This window comes from Schistocerca cancellata, chromosome 5, assembly GCF_023864275.1.
Source record: "Schistocerca cancellata isolate TAMUIC-IGC-003103 chromosome 5, iqSchCanc2.1, whole genome shotgun sequence".
NCBI lineage: Eukaryota > Metazoa > Arthropoda > Insecta > Orthoptera > Acrididae > Schistocerca > Schistocerca cancellata.
The window spans coordinates 7608258-7622559 of record NC_064630.1 but is presented as its reverse complement, the minus strand read 5'-3'; the positions used below and the strand labels follow the sequence as shown (position 1 = coordinate 7622559).

Here is a 14302-nt window from a genome sequence, read left to right as displayed (position 1 = left end):
TTGTGTTCAGGAACGCTTCCTTGAACTCTTTGTATGAACAAGAACACTCCGCATTACTGAGCATGTGTTTCGTAATCGACCTCCCTAAAAGTCCGCATATAAATTGAATCTTGTATTTCAGTCGCCACAGTTGCGGTAGCACTTCAACGTACTAGGCTAGCCAAGTTTCTTGACGTAATGGACTGCTACTCTCATTATACTCTTGGGAATTTTGAATAGATAAGAAATGTTCTTGGTCGGATGGTTCGACATTTCCTGTAAACGAATTTTCCCTCGTTTTTACAGCACGGGTCTCCATAAATCGGTCTCCAAACGACCGTTGCGCACTGTTAAGGCCTCATCTTGTGTCCTCAGCTTCACGGAGTAATGTTTTCGTCCGCCAAAAACGCACACAAATGTGTTCTCTTTCCGTTTCGATCATAGTTTGCAACACCGACCACGCACGCTCTGCTGTGAACTCTAAGGTGGCTGGTGCGTTCTCCAGCGGCATTCGCCTATGTACGGCTGATACGGCCTCATATGGGGTTTCGGGTTCCGCTGAATAGGTCAGGAGTTCACTACACTCAGTGGTGGCTACACGGGTAGCAGAGGCTGTGTGGCGTGGAGTGGGCGGTTTTTTACGTTAGAAGGCTTCGGGAAAGTACGGGGTGGGCTGCAATCTCAAAGGGTGCATGGCAAATACAGGACGTACTTGGATCAAGGAACAGTCGGAATTGTAGTTGTAAATTGTTGTAGTTGTGCTGGGAAAGTCCCTGAGCTTCAAGCGCTAATAGAAAGCACAGAAGCTGAAATCGATATAGGTACAGAAAGCTGGCTAAAGCCTGAAATAAGTTCTGCAGAAATTTTTACAAAGTCTCAGACGGTGATCAGGAAAGATAGATTAGACAGAATTGGTGGTGGAGTGTTTGTGTCTGTCAGTAGGGATTTATCTTGTAGTGAGGTCGAAGTAGATACTCCGTGCGAATTGGTGTGGGTGGCGATTATACTTAACAGCCGAACTAAGTTAATAATTGCTGAACAGTTCAGAGAAAATTTGACTCTCGTAACAAATAAATACCCCACTCATATGATTATAGTTGGTGGGGACTTCAACCTTCCCTCCATATGTTGGCAAAAATACTTGTTCAAAACCGAGATTGTCCTAAATGCTTTCTCCGAAAGCCACGAACCCACACTAATTGTAAATGGTTGCGAAAACACACTTGACGTCTTAGCCACAAACAATCCAGAGCTAATAGAGAGCATCATGACTGATACAGGGATCAGTGATCACAAGGTCGTTGTAGCTAGGTTCAATACCGTTTCTTCCAAATCCACCAGAAACAAACGCAAAATAATTTCATTTAAAAAACCGGATAAAGTGTCACTAGAAGCCTTCCTAAGTGATAATCTCCATTCCTTCCGAACTGACTATGCAAATGTAGACGAGATGTGGCTCAAATTCAAAGACATAGTAGAAACAGCATTTGAGAGATTCATACGTCATAAATTGGTAAGAGATGGTGTAACCTCCCCCTCTCTTATCGACCTTAATGACAGTGAAAAATTAAACCGCGTGTACCTAATGGAAATTTGGGAAAAGCAATCGTCACCGAAGTTAATTTGTCGATAAAGAGGGAGTTAAGGGTTACATCTAAATGAAAGGAAAAATGCTAATGAAACTGGTGGAAATTAATTTTGAAAAGGGGTAAAGTTAATAAAGAAAGTAAATGTGCAGCCGTTACGTTAACAATTAACTAGCGGTAATTAGGTATTTGAGATTTGGGGGAAATCACGGTCGCCAGTCCTAAGGACAATTACTATAGTAACTGAAAAAGAAAGGTTATTACACATATAATTAGCACTAGAAGCGTGGCAACTGAAGGTTGACACGTGTAGTGTGAAAACTGAAAGTTTGTCAGAAGTAATAAATTTCGCTACACCCTGACTTAATTTAGCAAAAGAATTAATAAAACAGGAAAATCGAAAGTTAATTTAGTGACTGAAGTTAATAGTGAGCTTTCTTTCTGAAGCACATCGAAATTCAGTAAAACACGGTTAGTCTTGGACTACCTCAACAATCATTTCAAAAGCTACTTGAATCTACGCAATTTAGAAATAAGAGATTTAACTCTGAACTTGAATTAAATGATTCTGAACAATTAACAATAGTAAAAGTTAGTACGTACCAAGCTGAGCTGCAGTGACAGGTAAGCTAAAATACGGTAACAAAGCTCGCACTCTTAATTCGTGCTTGTGTAATCTGAATATTGTAGCCAGCTATGAATGCCATAACTGAACTTTGAAATTAAAGCAGTGAAAACGAGTTAGTTATATTACTTTAATGCTGGCGTTTGAATTTCAACGACACTCGGGTTCATTTCGGAAAAGGAAGGGACTCTGCTTGGTAATGCAATTGGGACAATGAGGAACAAACGTTCACGCTAAGTTGCTGTAATTATAGTGACGAAAATGGAACAGTTTGAAAAGCTGAGGTCTGCCATACAGTTCTAAAACTTTACGTGCGTCCAGTCTTCCTTGTTGGTTGATTGAAGGTTTGAAGCCGTCGATCGAGGAGGTGGCGACAGTCACTCATTGTCGGCCGTCGCTGTTGCAGAAGCTGGATGTTGGCGCGCCTTCTTCTCGACACGGTCACCAGACGAAACGGGCTCTTGATGTGCACTAGTTAATGTTTCCCGTCCGCGACACCATGTCAGAAACTATCATCCCAAGCCGATAGCAATTACATGCTGCCGAACCCCGAAAGCGCGGCAATAAGCGGTAGCTTCACACAACGCACCTGCTCCACTCGCTACTCCAGCCAGACTCCTGTCTGCTCAGCCCGCGCTCCACCCACAGAGTTAACACTACCAAAGATCCTACACACTTTGATTCTTCACACGACCTATCGATGTAATCGTTCGATAGCAGTTTTCCCTAGGCAAGACCCAGCGTAAAAATACAAATAATATTTACGAAACAAACCAATTATATACCGACATAAATGTAGAAATATATATATACAAACAGTAATACAATTACTATATACAAAGAGACAGAAATGTCATATCTTGAGGTAACAAAGCAAGGAAAAAAAATAATAGTACAATAGATGGAAATAGGAGGATATGCATTTCCGGCGTTACAATGGAACTGATCCCCCATGGTGCACAAAACAGGTCCGAACGCTGTTGCAGAGGAACGGAAAAAGCATGCAAAGCTCAGAAGAACGCGAAATCCCGAAGATTGGCTAAAATTTACAGACTCGCGAAACTTGGCACGGACTTCAATGAGAGATGCCTTTAATAGGTTCCACAAGGAAATATTGCCTCGACATTTGGTAGAAAATCCGAAGAAACTCTGGTTGTGCGTAAAGTACACAAGCGGCAAGACGCAGTCAATACCTTCGCTGCGCAGTGCCCATGGTAGTGTTACCGACGACTGCGCCGCTAAAGCGGAGTTATTGAACGCAGTTTTCCGAAATTCCTTCACCAGGGAAGACGAATGAAATATTCCAGAATTTGAAACACGAACAGCTGCTAGCATGAGTTTCTTAGAAGTAGTTACCTTAGGGGTTGCGAAGCAACTCAAATCGCTTGATACGGGCAAGTCTTCAGGTCCAGATTGTATACCGATTAGGTTCCTTTCAGATTACGCTGATACAATAGCTCCCTACTTAGCAATCATTTACAACCGCTCGCTCACCGATAGATCTGTACCTACAGATTGGAAAATTGCGCAGGTCGCATCAGTGTTTAAGAAAGTTAGTAGGAGTAATCCATCGAACTACAGACCTATATCATTGACGTCGGTTTGCAGTAGGGTTTTGGAGCATATACTGTATTCAAACATTATGAATCACCTCGAAGAGAACGATCTATTGATACGTAATCAGCACGGTTTCAGAAAACATCGTTCTTGTGCAACGCAGCTAGCCCTTTATTCGCACAAAGTAATGGCCGCTATCAACAGGGGATCTCAAGTTGATTCCGTATTTCTAGATTTCCGGAAAGCTTTTGACACCGTTCCTCACAAGCGACTTCTAATCAAGCTGCGGGCCTATGGGGTATCGTCACAGTTGTGCGACTGTATTCGTGATTTCATGTCAGGAAGGTCGCAGTTCGTGGTAATAAGACGGCAAATCATCGAGTAAAACTGAAGTGATATCAGGTGTTCCCCAGGGAAGCGTCCTGGGACCTCTGCTGTTCCTGATCTATATAAATGACCTGGGTGACAATCTGAGCAGTTCTCTTAGGTTGTTCGCAGATGATGCTGTAATTTGCCGTCTAGGAAGGTCATCCGAAGACCAGTATCAGTTGAAAAGCGATTTAGAAAAGATTGCTGTATAGTGTGGCAGTTGGCCATTGACGCTAAATAACGAAACGTGTGAGGTGATCCACACGAGTTCCAACAGAAATCCGTTGGAATTCGATTACTCGATAAATAGTAGAATTCTCGAGGCTGTCAATTCAACTAAGTACTTGTGTGTTAAAATTACGAACAACTTCAGTTGGAAAGACCACATAGATAATATTTTGGGGAAGGCGAGCCAAAGGTTGCGTTTCATTGGCAGGACAATTAGAAGATACAACAATTCCACTAAAGAGACAGCTTACACTACACTCGTTCGTCCTCTGTTAGAATATTGCTGCGCGGTGTGGGATCCTTACCAGGTTGGATTGACGGAGGACATCGAAAGGGTGCAAAAAAAGGCAGCTCGTTTTGTATTATCACGTAATAGGGGAGAGTGTGGCAGATACGATACGCGAGTTGGGATGGAAGTCATTAAAGCAAAGACGTTTTTAGTCGCGGCGAGATCTATTTACGAAATTTCAGTGACCAACTTCCTCTTCCGAATGCGAAAATATTTTGTTGAGTCTATCCTACATAGGTAGGAACGATCATCAAAATAAAATACGAGAATTCAGAGCTCGAACAGAAAGGTTTAGGAGTTCCTTTTTCCCGCGCGCTGTTCGGAAGTGGAATGGTAGAGAGATAGTATGATTGTGGTTCGATGAACCCTGTGCCAAGCACTTAACTGTGAATTGCAGAGTAGTCATGTAGATGTAAATGTAGCGTATCGAGATGTCGTAATACATACTCTTCCCTTCTACCCTGATCACGAAGGAGTTCTGCCGCATCAGTCCGTGACTGTAGTTGCGCACTTGCTCACTTGCTTACCCCACGTGGTTTGCCGGCTCGTTTTGCCTTGAGATGATCCGCGCCATGTCTTCTTTGACCTCTGGTAATCTATCTGTTTCTTCTCGATCCGTTCGATGCGCTTTACGTTCACGTCAATTTTTTCATGCTCTCCTAGGTGATCCTACTTACTTATTGTTGGAGCGTGGCAGGAACCCTTTGTTTTGCAAATTTCTATTTTGATCACTTAATTTACTCATTAGCTAACAAAGAGTCCTTGCTTGCGACTTGGGGTACTAATCTTGCCGCCCTGGAATCGCGTGTTGCCTCGTTCACCAATTCTCGCGTCTCTGTTGATGTGTCCTTCACGATTTATAGCTATTCCTTACACCCAAGACTTCTTTCATAACCTGCTCTATACATTGAACAAGCTGGTTAGCTACCATCTCTATCTCCTTCGTCTTCTTAGTGACTAATTCTTTCATCTCCTTTGAGGTTAATTCCTTCTTCTCCTTCGTGGCTATCTTCTCTCCCACTCCTGAATCTTCTTCTCCGCTTCCTGTCCCTTCCTCTGTGTTCCCTGCATGAGCGTCTGGAACTGAGAACCTCCATTAATGCCTCCAGGACTATCCGAAAGCAATTCTATGCCTCTGTGACGTTTAGTTCGTGAGTCTGATCTGCCATTATTACTAAAGGTACGTTTTGCTTTGCCTGCAGAGTACATTGAGCTCCGCTGTGGTTTCACGTTCGCTCTCGATGCCTGACTGTATTATCTCATCACAGTCAGAAAAATCTGTGTTCGGCATATCCGCAAGGTCAGCTACTACAATCTAAGGAGAATTCTCCAAAACTTTCTCATGATCTGTGCTATCGTTCCGACGTTGATCCATTTGTGACCAGACTGGAATACTCTCACTATTTTCGAGCAAGCGTGTCTTGCTTCTAGTACGCATGTTTTCAGGTTTCTGCTCCCGAGAGGTTTCGATTGCTACTCATCGTAATGCCACGCAATTCTACCGCGAATTTTGCTCAACCGAGCCACTAATTCTCGATCCATGACAACACATGTCAAATAAAATAACCCTAACCAACGACACATACATGAGCCTCAAATAATCTACCGTAACACAAGTTAACACAACGCTGTTCTCCGTCAGGAACAAATAACAACTAATACAAAGTCACATCGAAAAATAAATAAAAATACAAACAAACAACACACAAAAATTTAACATATCATAAAAGTATTTAACGCCAGCAATTCTTATGGTTATGTGAACTTAATTTACCTAAGTGCACCAACATGGGAAACAGAAACCTTGTAATGGAAATCACATCTGATGGTCACAGAAGGTGCTACGAATTCAGGATCCTAGGCAGCAGTAGCTAAATTGCATATTACCCTGCTCTTGCAGTTTCATTTGAAAGAAAATTTACCCCCTGATTGCAACTGCTCTAACATGTAAGCCTTCTACTTGTCTACCTGGCCCATGCATCTGCTAAATTGATTCTGACCTCTGACAGTTGTTGTTGCTAGCCGGCATTGGAGGTTAAACTTTTATCAGAATCTTAAATAAAGCTTGAATGCTCAAAGAATATAATGAAATGGTTGCCATGTCACTATTGTAGTCAATTATTGATAGGTGATTAATGTATCAACATGGGATTAATCTTTTGTAAGACTGGAAAGAGTTTATTAATCATAAAATAGGACAACCAATACAAGTTAAGAGAGATGAGAAATAAATTATGAACTATTGGTAACACAAATAGAAACAACAAAAATTAGCAGTCTACTGGGTGGCGTTTAGTTCGCAAATACTAAGATTTATCTGTGTAAACTACCTAAGTTGGCTCGAAACATAGATAATGCAATCTCAAATTGTCTAAGGCTGACTAGACTTTGATGGATTTATTCTACACAGAAGTAACCACGTTGGTGAACTGAGAACAAGTAGCGAGACCACCTTTTCCTTGGTGTGTTCAAAATGGTTCTAATGGCTCTGAGCACTATGGGACAACATCTGAGGTCATCAGTTCCTTAGAACTTAGAACTACTTAAACCTAACTAACCTAAGGACATCACACACATCCATGCCGAAGGCAGGATTCGCACCTGCGACCGTAGCGGTCTCGTGGTTCCAGACTGAAGCCGCTAGAACCGCTCGCCCACACCGGCAGGCCCCTTGTGTGTAGCGCTGCCTCAGGTGATGACCGTGGTGCAGAGATCAACCAAGTAGTAATGTTTTACGACTGTAATTCTTTATTGTGGGCACGAAATATGCAAAGTTTTGTACCGGGGATCTGTCAGATGGATAGAAATAAATCTCGGCAGATTTCAGCATGCGACACTCCCATTTTGTGGGCATACTGTGGACCAACTTGGCTCACTTCTACAGCAGTGAGCGCAAGGAGGTCACATGTCACAACGGTAGACCTGGTACAAGTAAGATTGTTATTGGCACGCTGAGCTGTCCGAGGTGACAGGTCCAAACTGGTGGTACAGCTAATACTTCACCACAGCCTCCTCATTCAAGACTAGCGCCAGCACGAAGTCACGCTCAGGATTAGTGTCCCAAGTATAAGACCAAAATTTCCTCTCCAAACGGGAGTCTGAATCAGAAGACCATTTCTCCCCTCATCACCTTCCCATCAAAACTCAGTACACTCGAAAAGTTCAACCGAACCCATAAGGATTTCGTGCCAAGGACAAGTGCCATGTCTCCCCTCTAGCTCATCTGCTCAACCTCTCAATCCATCCGAACCAAATATCCTCTTCCCTGCTGGAGAAGCAGCCAAATCTGACTAGTAAATTTGCGAGTGAAAATAGAAAATGTTGTGCTCCCAAATTCTGTCACCACGGCCACTTTAGGTAGGTTGTTTTTAGAGTTGTCGTTTAGGCCTATAGTGAACAACACATTTGTCACAGAGCTGATTATCTTGAGCGGCAAAACGTTAAAGCATTTCCAACTTCGGCTAAACTAAGAGATGTGCTTTTGCGTCTCAACATAGACTATTTCAGGACCACCATAAATGTTGCATCCCCGACTAAAATCTCCCGAAGATCCAAGGCTTTCCAAAAACTGGGCAGGAAGAGGGATGATACCAATGCGTCTAAAGCGTCCGTTGCAGGACAAACATGGAAACTTTCTATGGATACAAGATTTATACACAATGGATGTTGACGACACTGTCGAAAAGCCTCAGTTGGGTGATCTTGTTTCTCTCCTGTGCCCTGTCCAAGCCGTTGCCAGAAAAGCCTAACTGGTAAATCCAGCTAGGCTGTCTTTCACCTCTTCGGCCGAAAGCATTGTCTCCACGCCACTTCAAGAAATTCTAGGAACCAGCATTGCTTCCCGCGCAAGTGCTTTGAGATGTTACTCGACCTAGCAGCTGCATGTGGCTTCCAAGCCCCGAATGTCCACTGTAAGATCTACTGTTAAATAACCAAACCACCTGCCGCTTACCAGCTCCATAAAATACTATTTATATGGTTCTAATGGCTCTGAGCACTATGTGACTTAACTGCTGATGCCATCAGTCCCCTAGAACTTAGAACTAATTAAACCTAACATAACCTAAGCACATCACACACATCCATGCCCTAGGCAGGATTCCAACCTGCGGCCGTAGCGGTCGCGCAGTTCCAGACTGAAGCGCCTAGAACCGCTCGGCCACCGGTGTCGACAGGCCACCTCTTTTCTGGGCGGCTCTTAACATGGCTGAGGCCTGAATTCTCATTGTCTGGAGTATAATTGTCTTCAGGCATTAGTTCCGTTTCGACCTTAGTCCTGATGACTACTAAAGCCGTGTCTGGAGACGCCTGGACAGTGACTGGATGCCATTCTGGCTGTCGCCCGCCGCACGGCCCGATAACTGCGAGCGGAAGTATGGGGTGCCATTTATTTTCGTAGCAGGACCAATTTGGTTGCCGTCTGCAGCATCGTTACAGCACGGCGGTACGTCGACCGTACTCAACGCCCCGTTTTGTTGCCCCTTATAGCTTATGAGTAAATAAACTGGTCAGAATCGAAATGAAGACTTGGCTGAAGTTCAAGACATTAGTCAGGAAGAATCAATACGCAAAGAAGTGGGATACGGAAGTACTAAGGAATGACGAGATACATATCAAGTTCTCTAACCCTATAGATACAGCAATAAGGAATAGCGGAGTAGGCAGTACAGTTAAAGAGGAATGGACGTCTCTAAAAAGGGCCATTACAGAAGTTGGGAAGGAAAACGTAGGTACAAAGAAGGTAGCTGCGAAGAAACCATGGGTAACAGAAGAAATACTTCAGTTGATTGATGAAGGGAGGAAGTACAAACATGTTCCGGGAAAATCAGGAATACAGAAATAGAAGTCGCTGGGGAATGAAATAAATAGGAAGTGCAGGGAAGCTAAAACGGAATGGCTGCAGGAAAAATGTGAAGACATCGAAAAAGATATGATTGTCAGAAGGACAGACTCAGCATACAGGAATGTCAAAACAACCTTTGGTGACATTAAAAGCAACGGTGGTAACATTAAGAGTGCAACGGGAATTCCACTATTAAATGCAGAGAAGAGAGCAGATAGGTGCAAAGAATACATCGAAAGCCTCTATGAGGGTGGAGATTTGTCTGATGTGATAGAAGAAGAAACAGGAGTCGATTTAGAAGAGATAGGGGATCCAGTATTAGAATCGGAATTTAAAAGAGCTTTGCAGGACTTACGGTCAAATAAGGCAGAAGGGATAGATAAAATTCCATCAGAATTTCTAAAATCATTGGGGGAAGTGGCAACAAAACGACAATTCACGTTGGTGTGTAGAATATATGAGTCTGGCGATATACCATCTGACTTTCGGAAAAGCATCATCCACACAATTCCGAAGACGGCAAGAGCTGACAAGTGCGAGAATTATCACACAAGCTGCTTAACAGCTCATGCATCGAAGCTGCTTACAAGAATAATATACACAACAATGGAAAATAAAATTGAGAATGCGCTAGGTGACGATCAGTTTGGCTTTAGGAAAAGTAAAGGGACGAGAGAGGCAATTCTGACGTTACGGCTAATAATGGAAGCAAGGCTAAAGGAAAGTCAAGACACTTTCATAGGATTTGTCGACCTGGAAAAAGCGTTCGACAATATAAAATGGTGCAAGCTGTTCGAGAATCTGAAAAAAGTAGGGGTAAGCTATAGGGAGAGACGTGTCATATACAATATGTACAACAACCAAGAGGGAATAATAAGAGTGGACGATCAAGAACGAAGTGCTCGTATTAAGAAGGGTGTAAGACAAGGCTGTAGCCTTTCGCCCCTACTCTTCAATCTGTACATCGAGGAAGCAATGATGGAAATAAAAGAAAGGTTTAGGAGTGGAATTAAAATACAAGGTGAAAGGATGTCAATGATACGATTCGCTGATGACATTGCTATCCTAAGTGAAAGTGAAGAAGAATTAAATGATCTGCTGAACGGAATGAACAGTCTAATGAGTACACAGTATGGTTTGAGAGTAAATCTGAGAAAGACGAAGGTAATGAGAAGTAGTAGAAATAAGAACAGCGAGAAACTTAACATCAGGATTGATGGTCACGAAGTCAATGAAGTTAAGGAATTCTGCTACCTAGGCAGTAAAATAACCAATGACGGACGGAGCAAGGAGGACATCAAAAGCAGACTCGCTACGGCAAAAAAAGGCATTTCTGGCCAAGAGGAGTCTACTAATATCAAATACCGGCCTTAATTTGAGGAAGAAATTTCTGAGGATGTACGTCTGGAGTACAGCATTGTATGGTAGTGAAACATGGACTGTGGGAAAACCGGAACAGAAGAGAATCGAAGAATTTGAGATGTGGCGCTATAGACGAATGTTGAAAATTAGGTGGACTGATGAGGTAAGGAATGAGGAGGTTGCACGCAGAATCGGAGAGGAAAGGAATATGTGGAAAACACTGATAAGGAGAAGGGACAGGATGATAGGACATCTGCTAAGACATGAGGGAATTACGGCCATGGTAGTAGAGGGAGCTGTAGAGGGCAGAAACTGTAGAGGAAGACAGAGAGTGGAACACGTCAAGCAAATAATTGAGGACGTAGGTTACTAGTGCTACTCTGAGATGAAGAGGTTAGCACAGGAAAGGAATTCGTGGCGGGCCGCATCAAACCAGTCAGTACACTGATGACGAAAAAGGCAAGACATCCTGAGCTTCCATCAGCTGGACAATGTCCACACATTTGGAGCATTATGGGATGCGGCCTTGAACCAACTCGGCGTTTTACTGTACATGTGTATCACATCCACAGATTTCCGTTACACTCGGATAATTCCCTCTTGGTGTGTCATTTCTTTTTTCTTTGTCTTGGAATCTGTTATGGAAAGTTTTTTTCTTATTCTGTAAGTCATCAGTCTTCTGACTGCTTTGATGCGACCTCCCACAAATTCAACCTACAATTATTTTGTAAATATATTCCAATCTCAGTCCGAATCAACAGGTTTTACCCTCCATAGCTTCCTCTAGTAGCGTGTAACCTATTCCATGATGTCTTAACAGATGTCCTACCATCCGGCTTCTTCTTTTTGTCAGTGTTTTCCATACATCTCTTTCCTCGCCAATTCTGTGGAGAATCTCCTCATTAAAGTTTTATTCGTGGCTGTCAATCAGCTGCTGTGAAGCATATCTTAAGAATACCCCCTTACAACAGGCCACTGATACTAAGCTTGTTGTCTATGTGAAACCTGCTATAGACGCTGTTAAGTTAGATAGGTGCGGACAAGCCAAGATAGAGAGTAAAGTTCACGATGTCGTCACTAAAGAGATGAAAAATAGCAGCCAGGTCATGAATAATCTCCTTGCTACAGTTAAGCATAGTAATACATGTTTAGCGATGAAAATTCACCCGTCATCAAAGCAGGTGAAGTGAATTCCTCTGTTGTCTTGTATAGAGACGATTATGTTACCAAAATGTCAGCTTTCTTCTCTAAGAATAATATTCATTCCAACAGCAGAAACCCCACGAACATTTTACAGAAACAACTCAAATATGCCTTTATCGCGTGTGAGTCTTTTTTTTCCTCTGTTTTTGAACACCAGGACTCGAACTCCGCTATCACAAGTTCAGATACATAAAGAACAATGGTCGATTCGTCTGATTGTCAGTGGAATTTCTGGCCCTGGCTACTTTCTATCTTAGAAACTGTTACATCTTCTTAAAAAAATTTTACGCATTTGAAACTTCCTGTTTAAAATAGGAAACAAACAATTAATTCATTAACAGATATTACATTTCCTTCTGGCCATTTGTTTGCATCCCTCGACAGTATCAATCACTACACTAACATTACGATTGAGGAGGCACCATTACCGAAAACAATGTCAACAAATGTAAGTAACTACAGACTGTGGATCGAGCGAGGTGGCGCAATTGTTAGCACATTCGACTCACATTCGGGAGGACAACGGTTCAAATCCGAGTCGGGCCATCCTGATTTAGGTTTCCCGTGATTTCCCTAAATCGCTTCAGGCAAATGCGGGGGTGTTTCCCTCCCTAACACGACGGTACCGCTGACCTCGTTGTTTGGTCCTGCCGGCCCGAGTGGCCGAGCGGTTCTAGGCGCTGCGGTCTGGAACCGCGCGACCGCTACGGTCGCAGGTTCGAATCCTGCCTCGGGCATGGATGTGTGTCATGTCCGTAGGTTAGTTAAGTTTAAGTAGTTCTAAATTCTAGGGGACTGATGACCTCAGCAGTTAAGTCCCACAGTGCTCAGAGCCATTTGAACCATTTTTGAATCGCTTTCAACCGAAAATTACGTTCACATACGAAGTTGAGAATCAGTGTCATGAAATTAGCTTCATTGACCTGAAACTACGGCAAAAAGATAGGAAAATTAGCTTTTACGTCTGTATAAAACACACTACGACTGATAATGTCATCCATGTGTCTTCCTGTCATACCTATAAGTATAAAGTGGGATTCTTTCGTGCTATGATTGACCGGGTGTTTGAGGTCCCTTTAACACGGTCTGCAGTTGTCACGGAACTTAATAACCTCAACCATATTGCTACCAGTAACGGCCATCAAACCAATTTCGTGGAAAAACTTTACACGGCAAGAACTAATAAGAATTTTAATAAATCTTTACCGAATAAAGATCGCCATACTGCAAAGAAATATTTTTTTCCATTCCGTTCGTAGGTGATATTTTCCATCGGAGTGCGAGATTATTTGAATAATACGACCTCAATGTGCGTTCACCACTTATAATCTAAGCTTCTTTTTATGCACAGCGAGAGACCTCCTGTAGATAAATACCTAAAATCGGGGCTATACAAAATTCAGTGCAACGTATGGCCAGGCTTTTGTATGAGAGAAACATAAAGAGGATTGAAGAGTCGGTTCCGTGAACATTTATTGAAAATAGTCCGTGAGAATGCTTATAAGTCAACGTTCGCAGAACATTTTAAGGCTGAAAAGCCATTGCACCCACCGCTTTCCTTACTTAATATGGAAATCTTGCACGTAGCGGACAAAGGGTGCAAAATGAATCTTGTAGAAGAGATACAAATTTTTAAGTATCCTCGTCTGGGCTCCAAAGCTCTCCTGAATGATCAGCACTTGCTTAGAAAGAGGTTGTTTCCTGATTGTGTTTCAAATGATTTGTAACCTGCCTTATAGTTCGACCAGTGGTTTGTATCACATAGCAAAAACTACCATTAGCACTCGTCGATTCAAATTCCTTCTACCCTATTTGCTTAATGCTTCTTACTGCATTTTAATGACGACCATTTGCATGGATTTGCTCATTTCTTTCCTCGACTTTGTTATGTAGTCAAGATGTCTTAGAGCATTTCTGTGTAATGTATTTTTGTTTTTTAAGTATGTTTTAACTGTGATGGCTAGTCAGAACCGCGGTCCATGTGGTTATATAGTGTTTAGTGCGCCTAATATATTTTTCTACGTTACGCCGTTATCTGGCTAAGATCTTAAGTTACTGACAGAGGCGCGTTCTGCTGCAGCTAACATTTGTCAGAGTTACAGGGAGAGGTCATAAAATGAGAGACAACTTGTAAACACGCACTGGTGGGACCTCGCACTCGCCATGTAGAAGATGTGTCAGCCGGGGAGCGGTCCGGGTCCACTTTTACCTGCGTCGCTGAAAACTCGTGTGGAGCGGCCGGCCTCTGCGTCAAGACAATG

The 14302-nt window shown here is 42.7% G+C and overlaps 1 non-coding gene across 1 annotated transcript; it reads left to right on the top strand.

The window, feature by feature from the left end:
• The first annotated feature begins 12694 nt into the window (after positions 1–12694).
• Positions 12695–12778, top strand: Trnap-ugg (transfer RNA proline (anticodon UGG)). The gene has a single exon. It is a non-coding gene; the product is annotated as a tRNA-Pro (tRNA).
• The last annotated feature ends 1524 nt before the right edge of the window (positions 12779–14302 follow it).